The 15,738-nt window shown below is 40.4% G+C and overlaps 1 long non-coding RNA gene across 2 annotated transcripts in view; it reads right to left on the bottom strand.

The window, feature by feature from the left end:
• LOC114703688 overlaps positions 1-15,738 on the bottom strand; it is an 81,220-nt gene that overhangs the window by 28,015 nt on the left and 37,467 nt on the right. Inside the window, exons 2-3 of one of the 2 annotated variants that reach the window (XR_003736164.2) lie at positions 14,828-14,911; positions 9,285-9,761 (exon numbers count right to left, since the gene is read on the bottom strand). This is a non-coding gene — a long non-coding RNA (uncharacterized LOC114703688). Of the gene's footprint in view, positions 1-9,284; positions 9,762-14,827; positions 14,912-15,738 lie in introns of those variants that run through there. The other variant, XR_003736165.2, reaches the window with a different exon arrangement.

Here is a 15,738-nt window from a genome sequence, read left to right as displayed (position 1 = left end):
TTATCTGAGACTGAAGTTTTCGGCTGTATCTCCATCAATTCTAAACTAGAAGCCGTTCATTAGCTGCTATTAACTTTTCATAAAGGCCAGGATTTAACACCCAGTCTCGTGTTGGTGATGTAGTGTAATTGATGTGTTGTGTGTCGTAAGAAAGTACGAGAAGTAGACATTGGACCCTGATTATTTTTGACGAGATTGAAGAGGGACGAGAGAGAGATGGAGATTCTTAAGAGTGAGGGCAGCAGGAGTAGTTGTGAGGCCTCTCTCAAGTGCTGTACATGATATTTACCACTGGCCAACCAAATCCCCAGTGCCAGCATCATGGAGGATTCTTGCTTTTGTAGACTGAGAGCACCTTTCCTCACGAGACAAATAGCCCCATAACGAGCAAATTGGCTTTACGTCCCGAGGACTTTTCCCGGATAACTCTGAAGGGAAGCCTTGGTGACAAAGCTCAGTAGCGGTAGTACCCCTAATTAGTACTATTCCTTAGTATTGAAAGTAGAATTTTATTCCAGCTGTTGACGCCCTGGTAATCAGGTGTTTGAAGGGCAAGCCCTTACCACTTCCTCACAGTTGTGACTCCTTGGACGATTAATTGCATGACATGTCTGTACCGTTTGCAGTACTGTAGCTGGCAGAAGTGGTCCAGTGCGTGGTTATATTCTACAGCTGTCCCCCTCCTAAACTTCACAAAGGGCTAATTTGGGCACTCTCGAGCCTCAGTGGATCAGTCAGCAAGATCCACACTCCCTTTCTAATATCCTCGTACCCACTCTCGAGGTGCGATATATTCTCAATCCTGGCTCGTAGCGCCTATGTGACGCCTTGTTCTGCCCTGCGGATGCGAGACTTTGCCTAATATCTTTGGTGCTATGGTATTAATCACCTTCTCTCTTCCAGGTATCTCTCCTGTATTGTATTCCCCTTTGACGCTTGCCTGCCCGACTCCCATGACCTGCTGCTCTGCGTGCACACTCCCTCTATTATGAACTAGTAAAACAGATTTTAAATGCTAAAGAACTATCCAAAGCCTTTTCGGGGACTTCAACGCGATAGAATTCTCCGCTGATCTGGTCCGCTTGTTCCTTTGCTCACATGCCGCTCCCCTATATAAATACGTTGTGTCTCTCGTTATATATCTCACGTTTTCACCTTATTGCTGAGTAGAGATCAAATCATCTCTGCAACATCGTATAACTATATTCTGTAAGTATACTGTGAATCATCAAAGGAGCCACACACCAACGTACAATTCTTCGCGCTCTGAGTGTTGCCTAGGCGAAGTTTCCATAACTCCACCTACAAGTGTCATTACCACACAGAGATTTGTACGCCACATTATTTGATACACCCTGTTTGGACACATTGGGGAGTGCTTGAAAGTCCAAAGGGATCGCACTCGTGAGAAGACTTGATAGAATACATCTTTAAATCCTGGTCACTATCCACCTTCGTTTACATGAGAGATTGGTTGCACTTACAGGCACCTGACTAGCCTGAACCCAGAATCACATGCCTCAGGAAGGGTAAGACTTCTCGACAAAATACAGATTACCGATTCAAGTTGTTCCCTCAAACCCTATTATCCTCTCTCACCAAAAGTGCGCGGTTTCAACCAATCCACTGCCCTCCACAGAGCACACGTGAAGCAGAGGCTACATCTCTCCGGTAGAATGTCTCGAAAGACTTCATAAAAAATACCTGAGTTGTGTCCTCAAAGAAATCACCAAGATCGAACAAATGGACTTTAAGGTAAGACATATGAAAGTTAGTGTTTAATATATAAACCGAATAGCATAATATAAAGGAACCTCCTACTCGAGTAGATTCAGATATCCGAAATTAACAGCGAATGTATGTGTATTCACATAGTGATAGCAACACATACCAATGAGGTTCCAAGGCTCGTGAATGATAAAAGCCAGAAGTTCTAACTAATGGCTCAATGAAAAAAAGTACCTTATAGTATACATTTGGCGCCTCTGGTTTGGTATTGACTTTTGTATCCATTGCCTTCGGAAATGCTATTGGTGTCACAAGGACATATCAGCATCTAAAATGCATTCCCTCTCTTTTTTCCATTCATTCTTTACTCGGCATCCCCCCCTCAGTGAGTGGGAACAGCCCTCTAAAGATATCAAGTACGACACTCACTACTCAGCTGCCCTAAACCTTTCCTTAATGCAAAGAGAAGCAAACGTGGCAGTGTAACGATAGCTCTATTATCGAAACTGGATCAATTTACTACATTCTTGTCTCAACAGTATAGGAGGCAACTGCAGTGGGTTGAGGAGACCCAGCCTCAGAATAGTGCGTGAGAGGACAACTATCCGCGATACCTACTAGGGTAGTGCTATCCTAGTAATAACACTCCAAATTTTCCCCTTGACCTCATTAATTAGAAGTAGATGATCACATCTGCTATGTATTACACGCGATGCGTCGTGACAATAGTTCAAGGGCAAGAGCCTTGTCAGCCCATGAAGTTAAGTATACGAGTTTAGGTCCTTCCTATTGTGCGTCACGGCACGAGAGTAGCACTGTCTCATTCATTCAGCGCTTGAAGCTTCTATCGAGATCTATGTGAAATCTCTAATTATTGTCCTTAGTGTATATCTTCCATTTAAGATTAAGATAAAAAGAGGTATGAATTGGAAAGAGTGCCAGTGGGTTTTGCTGGCAAATTATTAACGTTGAACCAATCCCTTTTTTATTCTATTGGATGAATGTGATCTAATTGAATCAAAGCGGAGGTAATCACTTAAGTTAGATGTGGGGTATCCAAGAAAGTCCAGGGGAATTCCCCTCGATATTTCGTTGGTAAGCCGCCACGAGTTGCGCAAGGGTCAAATGCCTGCCCTTTTTGGTGACTTCTATGCCCTATTTCATATCTTTTGGAGAGTTAAGTTCCGGCTGGGTAATTTTAGCCCATCTGTAAGAAGAGAGCTACTGTGTGACACAATGTGGCTTCTAATTTCTTCACAACTTTATGAAACTGATCAGTTTCTTTGCATAAAATCTTAAAAAGGCACCACAGACTCTTTAAGCCAAAGAAGGGCTTTGAAAGCAGTTCAGGAAATTACCGTCATGAAAGCGATTTCCACATGTGTCTCACAATATTACAACCTCCCCCTTCAGGCGCTGCTCTTCTCTAGACGGTAATAAGAAATGAAAGAACAGCTTATTTTCTTTTTAAAATGAGGTGCAATGTGTGTGTGGGGTTCTCTAAATTCTTATGTATGAAGATCCTGTGCAGACCGTTAGAATTCTTCTTTGACTTCAGGACCCAATGTGTATTCTCAGTTTGCTATGACTTTTCCATTCCATCTAGGTCAGGAGGAATTATGTGTGTGTAACTGAAGTGCAGGATGCATCTTAAACAGAGCATATCCTAGGCCTGCAGAGAGTCAGTAAACCTTGCACCTGCCTAAGAGGAACCCCTTCTGATAATACCGATACCATTTTCATCCAATAGAATAAAAAGGGAATGGTACACAAAAGACTTCACACGACCCTTTATTTTCACTAGGAAAAAGAATTACAATGCCATGTCTCTCTGCCAAATGTCCTTGGGGTCTCTGCATTGCAGTGGTTATTCAGTGTCATCACTGAAGTGGCTATTCAGTGCCAGCCCTGTAGAACAGGGTAGACCCTATTTCTGTGTAATGACTCAAAGCCATCTCCCTGGAGGCCTTGAAGAGTGGGATTTATAACTGACTTTGGGGAGGGGGGCAATGCCAGGACACACAGCACATAGTTTTGCTCCTGAACTTGGTCCTAAAACTTCCAGAGAGTTCCTTTTCACACATAGTTTCTGAGTGCTGCCGTGTGACCAGATCTAACACGGCAGGTGTAAGCGATGGAGGGATGAGGATACAGTTCTGTCCCTCAAAGATTTCACAGTCAGGTAAGGAACACAGAACTGGGTGGAAGAAATGTCAGTATGGGCTGCTCACTTACGTGTCATGATGGGCAATGAAACATTGCTAGGGTGGAGTATGAATGGCGATGGGAACTAGGGCTTAAAAAACAAAACAAGTTTTACCTGGTAGAGAATGTAGGAGGGCATGTGAGGCCAAAGGAACAGCGACAGAAAGCGTGGAGAGGTTTGTGTGTGCATGTATTTGGAGCGCAGGTGGGTCTGCAGAGTACAGGGTATCTTATGCTCTGCACACTAGATGTTCCCAAGGACATAAAGACAAATCAGGTCCCAGTGACTCTCCCCAGTCTGACATACTTAGGATGGAAGCCACATGTGTATGACTAATAGCACCATGAAGCAGCTCTGTGGGATACTGTGAGTGCATCTAGGAAGAGCTGATAGGGTTGGGCAAAAAACGAGAGCCAGGCAATAAGACAGCTAGAAAAGCAATGATGATTTTGATATTTCAAAGACTTCACTTACTGATGATAGAATTACAGTCACAATGTGTTTGCTCCTTGTTCAAAAGACATTTTGTAATGTTATTCCTCCAGTTCAAAACAACAATGATGTGTTATGATTTTACTCACACTTTAGGAGTATTAAGTTTGGGATTCTGGCTCAGTGGTAGAGTATTTGCCTAGCATACACAAGGTCCCAGCACTGTGCATAAAACAAAATAAGACCAAGATGTACATGTTGGTGTACTAATTTATCAGATGTCTGCATAAATGCAGATTAGACCAAAGTCAAAACCAAATGTGTATAATTGACTTTTGTTCTAGTTTAAAACCCTGTGTGTAAGAACGGAGCAGGGACTGAGTTTAAAATGTGAACAAATTCTGGCACCTGGGAAAGTTTCACACATTTTTTTTTTTTTAAATCCCTAGTAACTATTAAAGTAGCAGAAGAAAGACAATTTGTTGGGGATGAGGCATTCTGCAGTAAGGAATAATGTCTCTAGTCAGTTAAGTCACAACCACAGGAATAGGTGGCTAGAAAATGTCTACAGTAAGCACATTGGTGGCAGTGAAAGATGAGTTGATTTAGAGACAGAAGGCCAATGGCAGTTTTTTACTGAGCACTCACTGGGTAGTCCACACAGCCTAAGCATTGTGCAGCTATGAACTCATTTGAAGTTCTTAACAGTCTCATGACATAGGTGTTTTTATATTTATTTGTAGCTGACTAAACTGACTTTTTTTTTTTTTTTTTTTTTTTTTTTTTCGAATTTTCTGTTACTTTGTTTCTGACTCATTGTAAGCTTCGAACTACAGAATGCTTTGTATGCTTAAACTCGAACGCCGCACCATGGGGAGTCACAATAAGTGGTACCCAGTGCCTGTGTGTTGAATCCTTTTACCAAAATAAATCTTGATGAGAAAAAGTAAGAAAGGAAAGACATTTGTGAAATCTTCCTTTATTCTCTGAGTTATAGAGACTGGGTCACAGGACACTCACTTCTAAACAGGGAGGTGAAGTCAGCAGAAGTCAGTCTGTCTAGGAGCCCGTGGGCAGGTTCACACAGTGATAAGGAGTCAGGGAGATCATCCTGAGTTCATGGGCCTCAGTAACTTGTAAATTATGGACCTTTGGATAAAATTCTTTATCTCTACAAATCTCAGTCTTTTCCTGTTTAAAATGAGTGAAATAATAATCCCTTTATATCAGGATTGGGGGGGAGGTTAACCCCAATGCAGAGAAGGGATTTTCCAGTTGCTTAGTTCATAACGAGAAGTCAATATAACTTAGTAATTCTTTTGATACTATGAATCGAATGCAGGATTTAAACAAATACTTTACCACTAAGTTATATTCCCAGTCATACTTACCTAATTATGGTGAATGAGGTAATGTCATTATAAAATTTGTGTTGTTTAAGTTTATAGTTTTTTGAAAGTATCAGTTACATTAAGATATAGTATGACTCAAAGGATGACTGAGATTTAATTGTAAATAACAAATCCCTTTGTTGAAATTAATTTTGGTCCTTAATTGATAGCAAGTAGTCAGGTGTAGAATATATTTTACAGAGACTATCTGGTTCAAAAATCACTCATATGAAGACTCCTGTGGCAAAAATGCCCTTGCAGAATTTAAAGATAAGAACATCTTGTCTTTGCCCTTAGAGACCTTAGTATGTTGATGGGGAAAGACATTTCTCCACAGCCTCCCCTTTGCCCTGGGTTAGATACCTTGAGGCTGTTTTATGTCACATCGTAGAAATCTGAATTAGTTTAGGCCTGCTTTTATTTTGTTCATGTACTTAAAAAAAACCCTTCATTTTAGTGATTTCTCAGTTTTATTATATTTATGTTTTATATTTTATATTTCTTAAAGCTGCAAGTCAGGGGAGAGAAATAAACGCTAATATAACTTTTAAAAAGTCCAATCTCTGACTTTTCTTATAAATGTACCTTATGCTAATTTGACATGCCCATCTTGTATTTTTTTTAATTTAAATTTTTATATATGAGGGCTCTGTCTGCATGTAGGCTTGCATGCCAGAAGAGGGCATCAGATCCCATTATAGACTTAATTTAAGTCAGAGTTATTTTGGGGTACATTCCCAGTGGAAAAGTCTCTTTTCTTAAATTTAAGGCAATTCTTAGAATAAATCACCTCACAGTAAGAAATAGTGTTAGCATGCTCAACTATGTTCATAGTAACACTATTTGTAACAGCCAGAACCTAGAAACAACCTAGATGCCCTTCAACTGAAGAATGGATAAAGAAAATGTGGTACATATACATAATGGAGTACTACTCAGCAGGGAAAAGCAATGACATCATGAGGTTTGCAGGCAAATGGATGGAACTAGAAAATATCATCCTGAGTGAGGTAACCCAGACTCAGAAAGACAAACATGGTATATACTCATTCATAAGTGGATACTAGATGTAAAGCAAAGGATAACCAGACTATAACTCACAGCTCCAGGGAGGCTGCCTAGTAAAGAGGACCCTAAGAAAAACACAGGGATCGCCCAACGACAGAGAAATGGATGAGATCTACATAAGCAAACTGGGGGTGAAGGGGAGGTAATGGAGGGCAAGGGTCGAGGGAAAGAGAGCTTAGGGGAGCGGGAGGTCCTAGCTGGATCAGGAACAGAATGGGAGAACAAGGAAAGAGATACCACGATAAATACCATGATAAATAAATAATTCCTACACCATGGGAATAGGAAGAATTAGAGTGCTAGAGAGGTCTCCAGGAATCCACAAAGATGACTCCACTATAGACTACTGGCAATGGTCGAGAGAGTGCCTGAGTGACCAACTCTGGTGATCGATGGCCAAACACCCTAACTGTCATGATAGAGCCTTCATCTACTAACTGATGGAAGCAGATGCAGAGATCCATGGCCAAGCCCCAGGTAGAGCTCCAGGAGCCCAATCGATGAGAGAGAGGAGGGATCATATGAGCAAAAGATATCGAGACCATGATTGGAAAAAGTACAGAGACAACTAGCCAAACTAGTAGAAAACACATGAAGTGTGATCTAATAGCTGAGGAGCCCTCATGGAACTGGACCAGGCCCTCTGGATAAGTGAGACAGTTGTTTAGCTTGAACTGTTTAGGGGGCCCCCAGGCAGTGAGACTGGGACCTGTCCTTAGTGCATGAGCTGGATTTTTGGAACTTAGTGCCTATGCTGAGACACTTTGCTCAGCCTTGGTGCAGGGAGGAGGGCATTGGCCCTACCTCAACTAAATCTATCAAGTTCTACTGACTCCCCAGGGGAGACCTTGCCTTGGAGAAGGTGGGAATGGGGAGTGGGTTGAGGGGGAAGGCTAGGGGGTGAGGAGGAAGGACAGGGGAATTTGTGGTCAATATGTAAAATGAATAGAAAATCTTTTAATAAAAAAAAAAAGAAATGGTGTTAGAAGACAATTTTGCAAAAATAGAAAAATCTACTCAGGTTAAGGGAGAGTGGCAGCATTTGAAATTGCTGTGGCTGTGTAGATCTCTGCCCCCAGGACTCAGTAGGAGAGCAGGAGAGCCACAGTGGGAGAATTCTGTGTAACATAAATCATGAATTTTACTGAATTTTAAATATGTCAACCTACAGTCCTCATTGTTGGATGAAAAGGAAAGTAACCAATCTATGAGAATGAGATGGAGGGAGGGGGCATCATCCAGTAAAAGAAGGGGCTTTGTGGGGACCCGGGACAGCCACCAGGGAGAGTTTTAGTAAACAATTGATGGGGAGGGATGTAAGATGAAATGCTAAACGATCTTATTAATAAAAACAACAACAACAACAAAAACCCCAAAAAATCCAGAGCCAGATATTGGGGTGAAAATTGAGAGATCAGAGAAGCAGAAAGAAGCCAGCCATGTTTTTACCGCTAGAAAATCTTCAGCCAAAGAGAGAGCTACTTCCTGTATACTAATACTTATATGCCTTTCTGTGTCCTGCTATCCTACTTCCTCTCTCAGCCCAGCTACATCACTTCCTGTCTGTCTGTACAGACCTCCAGACCTCTATGGTTAACTAGCACTGGAATTTAAGGTGTGTTCCACCATGCCTGGCCTCTGTTCCCAGTCTGTTCTCATGGAGATCTGGATGAATCTCTGCCTCCTGAATGCTAGGATTAGCACACACCTTTTAATCCTATGTTTAATACAGTGGCTGGCTTTTTCCTCTGATCTCTATGTAAGTTTTATTTATTAGAGCACAAATGAAATATCACCACAGAGCAATGGGTGAGTTAGCACCCAACTTTCAACTGTTTCTACCTCTGTATGAGTTGCATTTTCTGTGTAAACTATAATGGATTGAGGTGCAGTGAGTCTCTGTGGTGATCGATGTCAACACTGAGGTCTAAGCTGCCCTCTTAAATTGCTAGGAAGTCACTGGCGTCCCAGAACTCAACTCACATTTGCCTTTATAAGTTGTTTCTGGGGAGATGGAGACCAGAGAAATAAGTCCTCCAGTCCTGCTACTGTTTCTGCTCAAATGGGCACTCCTTACCAACACTAAGGAAGAATATTCCAGGGCCTTGCGTGAAGATTGTTCAACACATTTCTTTCTCAAGATCATGTTTCCTTTCCTGGCTAGACCTGGCACTTCTGTGTGATCCCTCTTCCCAAGTCTTGCATTTCAGAATTTGGACGTCTAAGAGCACATTTGAAACCCAGTGTCCTTTCCCAAATAGTCGAGCTGCAGTGTGAATTTGAACGGCACTGCTTTCCTACAAAACTTACTGTTTGCTTTCTTTGCTCCAGGCATACCCTTCATAAAACTGAATTTTTTTTCTATTTAATTTGCAAGAGAGCAAAAGTCACACCAAGAGTCACAAAAAATACTTGAACCATTCTTTTCTTATTTCTAGAAATACTTTGTGGGGCCAGTGAAAGATGCTGATGGTATCTTTTTTAATATTCTGAAGATTAATCCTATTAAATAAAAAACAAGGAAGCTGTTATACCCGAAAGGCAGAATTACCCAAAGCCGACTGGCAGGCGTCGAGTTACTTCACAGAACCCTAGCTGTAGGCTGTTCCTATCATTCCATCAAGGGCTGGTGAATGAGAAATGATTTGTGGCTTCTGCTCATCTCGTCATGAACTTTGTTCTGTGGAATTAGATACAACTTTGACAAATTAGAAAAGGCTCCTGGGTGCCCTGCTGTCCCCAGAGAAGTACAGTCCACTGATTGTGCGCTGGTCTCCTGCGCTCCTGCCAGGTTAGGCCGTCAGCGGCAGTCAGTCCATTGAGCGGGCTTTTTAATAAGCTAGTCTGTCACCACCAAGTTCTTCCGATCTTCCGACCTCGAATTAATCCTCAGGACACGCTGACTTTCTTCTATGTTTCATTTGTGGCAAAAGGCCCTCAACAGAGAAAGAACTATCTCCTTTGTTTATAGAGCATGGACAACAAAATTAACCTTTGAGATTAACCGTGGGTGAGGATCATGTTTTATCTTTTCCCCAAGACAGTGGGGTAGGATTAGTACTTGCATAAGGGAGTGATCACAGACTGCATTTTCTCTTCTGGATGAATATGGCTAATGAAGGGTGTACATTCTTTTTTCCTCTCCTTCAAGTTGATTTCAGGTCTTAGAAAAATGACGGAGATATAAAATATCAACATATAATTGATCCCTGATAAGTTTCAAGACAAAAAAAAAAAAAAACTTACCTTTGTCTAATAGCACATGACTGTCCTTGCCCGGTGCAAGTCTTGGAGTCAACACTGTCCTGATACAGAGCCAGGACCAAGAATGGGACCATAAAGAACCATATTTAGGGGAAGTGTGTTCCTTTGTTTGTTTACATAGCTGTCACACTCATGGTTGACAGTGTCGGGTGGGAAGCTGTGGTCCTGTAGGATATAGGCAATACCAGGCTAGTATGCAATCCTTTTCTGGCTTTTTATTTTTAAACATAAACCATTAAATAAGATGAACAAGAAATTTATGCTCTTACATCTACGTGGCATAATCAAGATGCAGCTGGGCTTGGACATACAATTATTTTCAAAGTAAAGTTGACACAAACAGCAACAATAAACAAAGTTTGTTTGTAGACAAATTTGTGGTGGGGCTTGATGGGATGTCAACTGTATTATGAATGTCATCCTTGGTCTCTGGAACTTCTTGAAGGTAAAGCAACATGAAATCAAGATTGTGTTAGTTCTGCCCTTGAAAAGCCCCAAATGACACCCACTGTTTGCTGCTGAGAACACTAGCCACTCTGTGGCTTTTTTTGTTATTGGTTGGTTGGTTGGTTGGTTGGTTTGGTAAGAGCTTCCCCTTATAAATAGAATTTGATCATGACAAGATACCACCACCACCAAGGGCCAAAGTTAGGGACCCAGCTTCATGCCTAGTTCTTCCTAAAGTGGCAGAAATGGATCTGGAACTTGGAGCAATGATTTATCCTGGTTTAATCACTTCCTGAAGCCAAGTGCTTCTTGTATTAGAAATGCATTCAGATTCCCATTTCTTAGGATTTGAATGGATTCCAGGAATCTGAATCTGATCTTTTAGAATTGTGTTGCCTTTCATCAAGTAGGATCATTTTTCCTATTATCTTCTCTCTCTCTCTCTCTCTCTCTCTCTCTCTCTCTCTCTCTCTCTCTCTCTCTCTCTCTCTCTCCCTCACTCCTGTTCATTTTATTTTTTCACTCAACAGTAGCAATGACCATAGCACATAGTAGAATAGAAAGGACTGTGCTGTAGGTGTGAAACTAGGGTTATACAGAGTGGAAAAATGACCATGTCAGTCCCCATGAGCCAATTACATAATGCTCAAAGTTTCAGGGTAGTGAAAAAGAGGCATGTGTTGGGATCCCCAGCTCCCCATTATCATCGTCTTGAGCTAGGTACTTATTGCGTGTTGTGCTGGTTTTGGCTAAGGAAAGTGCTTTGAGGAAGCAGTTTTTAAGGCTCACTTCTTGTCTCTGAAAGGCAATAAAGATTTCTATTTGCAAGTAGCCCTCTTTTCTGTGGAGTGTATTTTGTTGGCATTGTCAACTCCAGCAAAAATAATAGCTTCTTTATTTTCTTTAGTGGGAAGAATAGCAGGTCTATTTCAGCAGGTCTGGTTTCAATGTGGATGTTTTACTTTCTGGGTATGCTATCTGTTCAGGTCATTTAACTTCCTTCTCAATATTCACATTAGCTGTGTGGAGTTAATGCAGTCTATTAAGCACTTCTAAAGAGCTGCTGTAAAGGCCAATGAGGAACAAGTGATGAAAGGCTTTGCTTTACTATTCTACATGGAATGTAGCCTTTGAAGTACATTTATAGCCTAGGTAGATATCTTGGACCACAGAATGCTTAAGCACACAACATGTAGACTTGACTTTATTTGGCTATTCTACCAATTGTCTGGAAGCCCTTTGAGAGTGGAAACACAATTGACATCTTGTGTTTTTTGTTTTATTTTATTTTATGTGTACAGACATTTTGTCTGCATGTATGTCTGTGTACAATATGCATGCAGTACTCTTGGATTACCTAGAAGTGGAGTCACAGATGGTTATGAGCAGCCTGTGGGTGCTGGGAATTGGACCACAGTTTTTATTTTGAAAAGCATCCAGTGAATCACTGTGCAATCTGGTCATCTTGTACTAATGAAGCTTAAAGCCCAGCTCAATGGCTTAATCCTAGTAGACAACTGGCCAAGGAGATCAGATGTTTGATTTAACCTCATCCTTAACAGGGATGCTCAAATGTATGTGAGAACTGTGGATGCCTGTGCTCCTCATGAAAATGTGTGTTAAAATATATTTTGAACCAGTTTTTACACATTTATATGATAAGATTCCATAGACACTCAACTGTATAATCACATCAACTGTCTCCAACATACTGGTGTGACCAGAAAAGCTCAACTGTATAATCATATCAACTGCCTCCAACATGCCGGTGTGACCAGAAAAGCAACACTTTTGTAAGGTGAAGTCAAGAGTGTGAGGTGTGTCATTCCAGTAGACAAAAGAGCACAAGAAAATATGTTCTAGATTCTCTGGAAATGGGGACCAATCTACAACATCAAACTGACTTTTCTCCACACGCGAGGTCACTTTGCTCACCCTGTTCTGAGGAAGAGACAGCATGGACTTTCTTTCTTATCTCTTCCACCCTCCTTCCACTCATATCTGGCATTTTACAATGAGATTTCCAACAGACATGGGTTGTCCAACAGACATTATGATTCATTGATTGATTATGTGTGCCAGACTTTCAGTATACAATTAAACGAAATCAAACTCTATCAAAGCAACAGGCATAATTTGACTTTAAGACACAGAAACAAGGGAACCGAGTAAAAGCAGAGTCTCTACATCATTCACTTCAGAATTGCAAAGCAGATGAAGTGTAATCAGAGATGTAAATCACAGGGGCCATCACAGGAAGAGGCAGGGAAGGAAGTCATTAGAACCTCTGATTTGGAGAACTTTTAAAGGCAGAAACTGAAGTCAATCACTTCTACAGAAACCAAAAATTCTTCAATGATGAAAAAAATGGGAAAAAATACTTATGTAAGAACTCCTTCCACATACACCCATGCTAAGGGTTGAACCAGGCTTTGTTTAGTAATGCCTGTTTTTAAGTTATTTAATTTTCTTAAGTATGATCTAGATACAACATATTTATATTGTTTCCAAATTATTTCATTTTGATCTGTTTTTACTGTCTCCAAAACCAAATTCAGAAAACAAAATATATTTCACATCTATAAAAATGAAAGTATTATTTTCCTACTAGCTATAAAAGTAGAATTTATTTACTATGGACATATTAGGAAAATATGAAAAGTTACATAAAAAGAAAAGCAAAATCTGTGTATAGTCCCTCACTTTGAGAATTTTAAGGTGACCAGTGTCTTTCCAGTTTTTAGTTTTGAGATTGACTCTTGAACTGTGATTTCTTTTTTTACTTTGTGGTGTCTCATAAACATTTATTATTTCTTGAAATAAGACTTGAAATTGCTTAATATAACCCTGACAGTTGTATAAATCATGTAGTATTTAATAAGGTTAATATTTTTAAAATTCAGTTGTCTTCAGTGCTTAATTATTATTTTCCAAATAAAATACATAAATGAACAACAAATACTCTACACATACATCTTACACATATTACTGACGTTTTTCCTTGTGCCAACTTCAATGTTCAGTTACCTTATAAGACAAAGATTCATCCAGAAGGGCAAGAAGGCTGAGCCACAAGTTCCCTGGAAACCAGGAAATAAACCTTATCTCTACCCTGGAGGAAGGTAGGTACACTTCAGAGGATTATAGCATGGACCTCAGGGTAAAGGGGTAAAATCATAAAACGAATGAATCTAAATATTTTTCATGTTTCTATGTGAACAAATGGGAACAGAAGAAAAATTGTCAAAACTGTAAAAAGCCATTGTGGTAGTTTGAATGACAATGCCCCCTCCACCCATAGGATTAAAGGTAACACTTGGTTACCAGGGAATGACACTGTTTGAAAAGAGTAGGAGGTATGGCCTTGTTGGAGGAAATGTGTCACTGGAGGTGAAATTTGAAGTTTCAAAAAGCCCATTCCAAGCCCAGAGTCTCTGTCTTTCCTGTGCCTGTGAACCAGGATGTAACTCTCTGCTACTTCTCTGGCACCATGTCTTCCTGTATGCAGTCATGCTCTCTACCATGATGACAATGACTGAATCTCTGAAACTGTAAGTGACTCCTAATTAAATGTTTTCCTTTATAAGAGTTGCCATGGTCATGGTGTCTGCTCACAGCAATAGAACACTGACTAAGACAGCCATTGTATATAGAAGTGTAATAAGCCAACTTTAAAAAGGCAAATGAGCACATTAGAGAAGTCTGTTTATCCAGATTCATCTAGACAGTGAGTATCTTCTCCAACAATGACTTCATTCAAGATTCCAACTACTCCTCTTCCAAGAACAGCTATCCCATTCACGCTTTTGGATTTGATAACCGACAGCTGTGCTTGACCCTTTCCTTGGATGATTAGTGTGACTGGTGGAAGCTAGGTTGGCTGGATAATTTCCCAAAGTCTGTTAAATTGTCTTTTGTATAAATAGAATACTTCTTCAGTTACAAGACATTGAAAACTCTGACTCATATTGGCTTAAGCAAAAGGATTTTTGTTGGCTCCTATACCTAAAGTATTGTAAGAGAGACTTAGGCTGTGGATATGATTTGATTGGAAACTTAGGTGCTATTATCGGGATCAAAGTCTTGATTCCTCTTTGTCTGAGTGAACTCTTCCTTCAAGCTGGTTACCCTAGTCCCAAACTCACTTTGCACTGAGTTGTGGCCCAGGTTAAAGCACAAGGTTGAGTCAAATATTCAGAATATGTTGTCCTTTGGTTCTCTCTTACCTGCCTTGTTTAGGTCCCACATCCATCACTGAATATTCATTGACTGGCCTTGATAACATACTCACCTAGTCAACTGAAGTAAGATTGAGTTTTTCTCTGGATCCAAAAGTGAAGTCTGTACAAGACAGGGCAAGGAACTGGAGCATTACCTGGAAATACATCCAGATGAGGATATCAACACATATCTACTAACATTTCACATTGTCTGATTCTGAGATTTTAACTTGTTGATTGTTTTAGAGATAAATTCTACTAAGGGAAGGATGGATGGTGAAGAAGAAAGAAGGAAGTAGAGGAAAGATACACAGAAAGATGCTGATGGCCTTTCAGTTGCTGTTTCTAGTTCTTTTTCATGGCTATTCTGTTTCTGCCCCTGGTCCCTGAAAATCCCCATGTGCTTATAACAAATCCTCTTTCTGTTGAGCTCATTTTCAGTTGTTACTTCCCCATTTGCATCCATGGAGATGTAGGAAGCATCTCTAACCTTCCTTTGAGGCTGCCTGTTTTTATTGTTCCCCTTTGCCTCATGTGTAGAGCTTCCTTTTGGTAATTCTTTTCCTTTTATTAAAGGTGAGCTCATAAGTGCCCTGAATGAGTAGCAAGGAGGATCAGAGAGCACAAGGAGATGATTCTGTATCTAAGAGGGGCTGTCTGTAGTCTATCAAGTAACTGATATGGTGTATGGTAGATGTAGATACCACTTTCTTATAAGATGCTTATCTGTTCCTCAGCAGAAAGGATGCATAAACCTTCAAAAAGTTTTTCTTTTTTTTCCTTCGCTGTTGTATCATGATGTGATTTTATATGGAATACTTTGCCCTTTTTTAATTAAACAAAGCTCTTAAAAGTGTCCTGGCTGACATGTAACACCATGACAAACCCTAGTGGATTGTGTCAACCATATTACTCCATGTTACATTAAGGGGCATACTGTAATGTGATTGATACCTCACAGGACAGCACATTGCAATGGGAC

Source organism: Peromyscus leucopus, chromosome 10 (assembly GCF_004664715.2).
Source record: "Peromyscus leucopus breed LL Stock chromosome 10, UCI_PerLeu_2.1, whole genome shotgun sequence".
NCBI classification, from domain to species: Eukaryota; Metazoa; Chordata; class Mammalia; order Rodentia; family Cricetidae; genus Peromyscus; species Peromyscus leucopus.
This window is presented reverse-complemented; position numbering and strand designations above follow the sequence as displayed.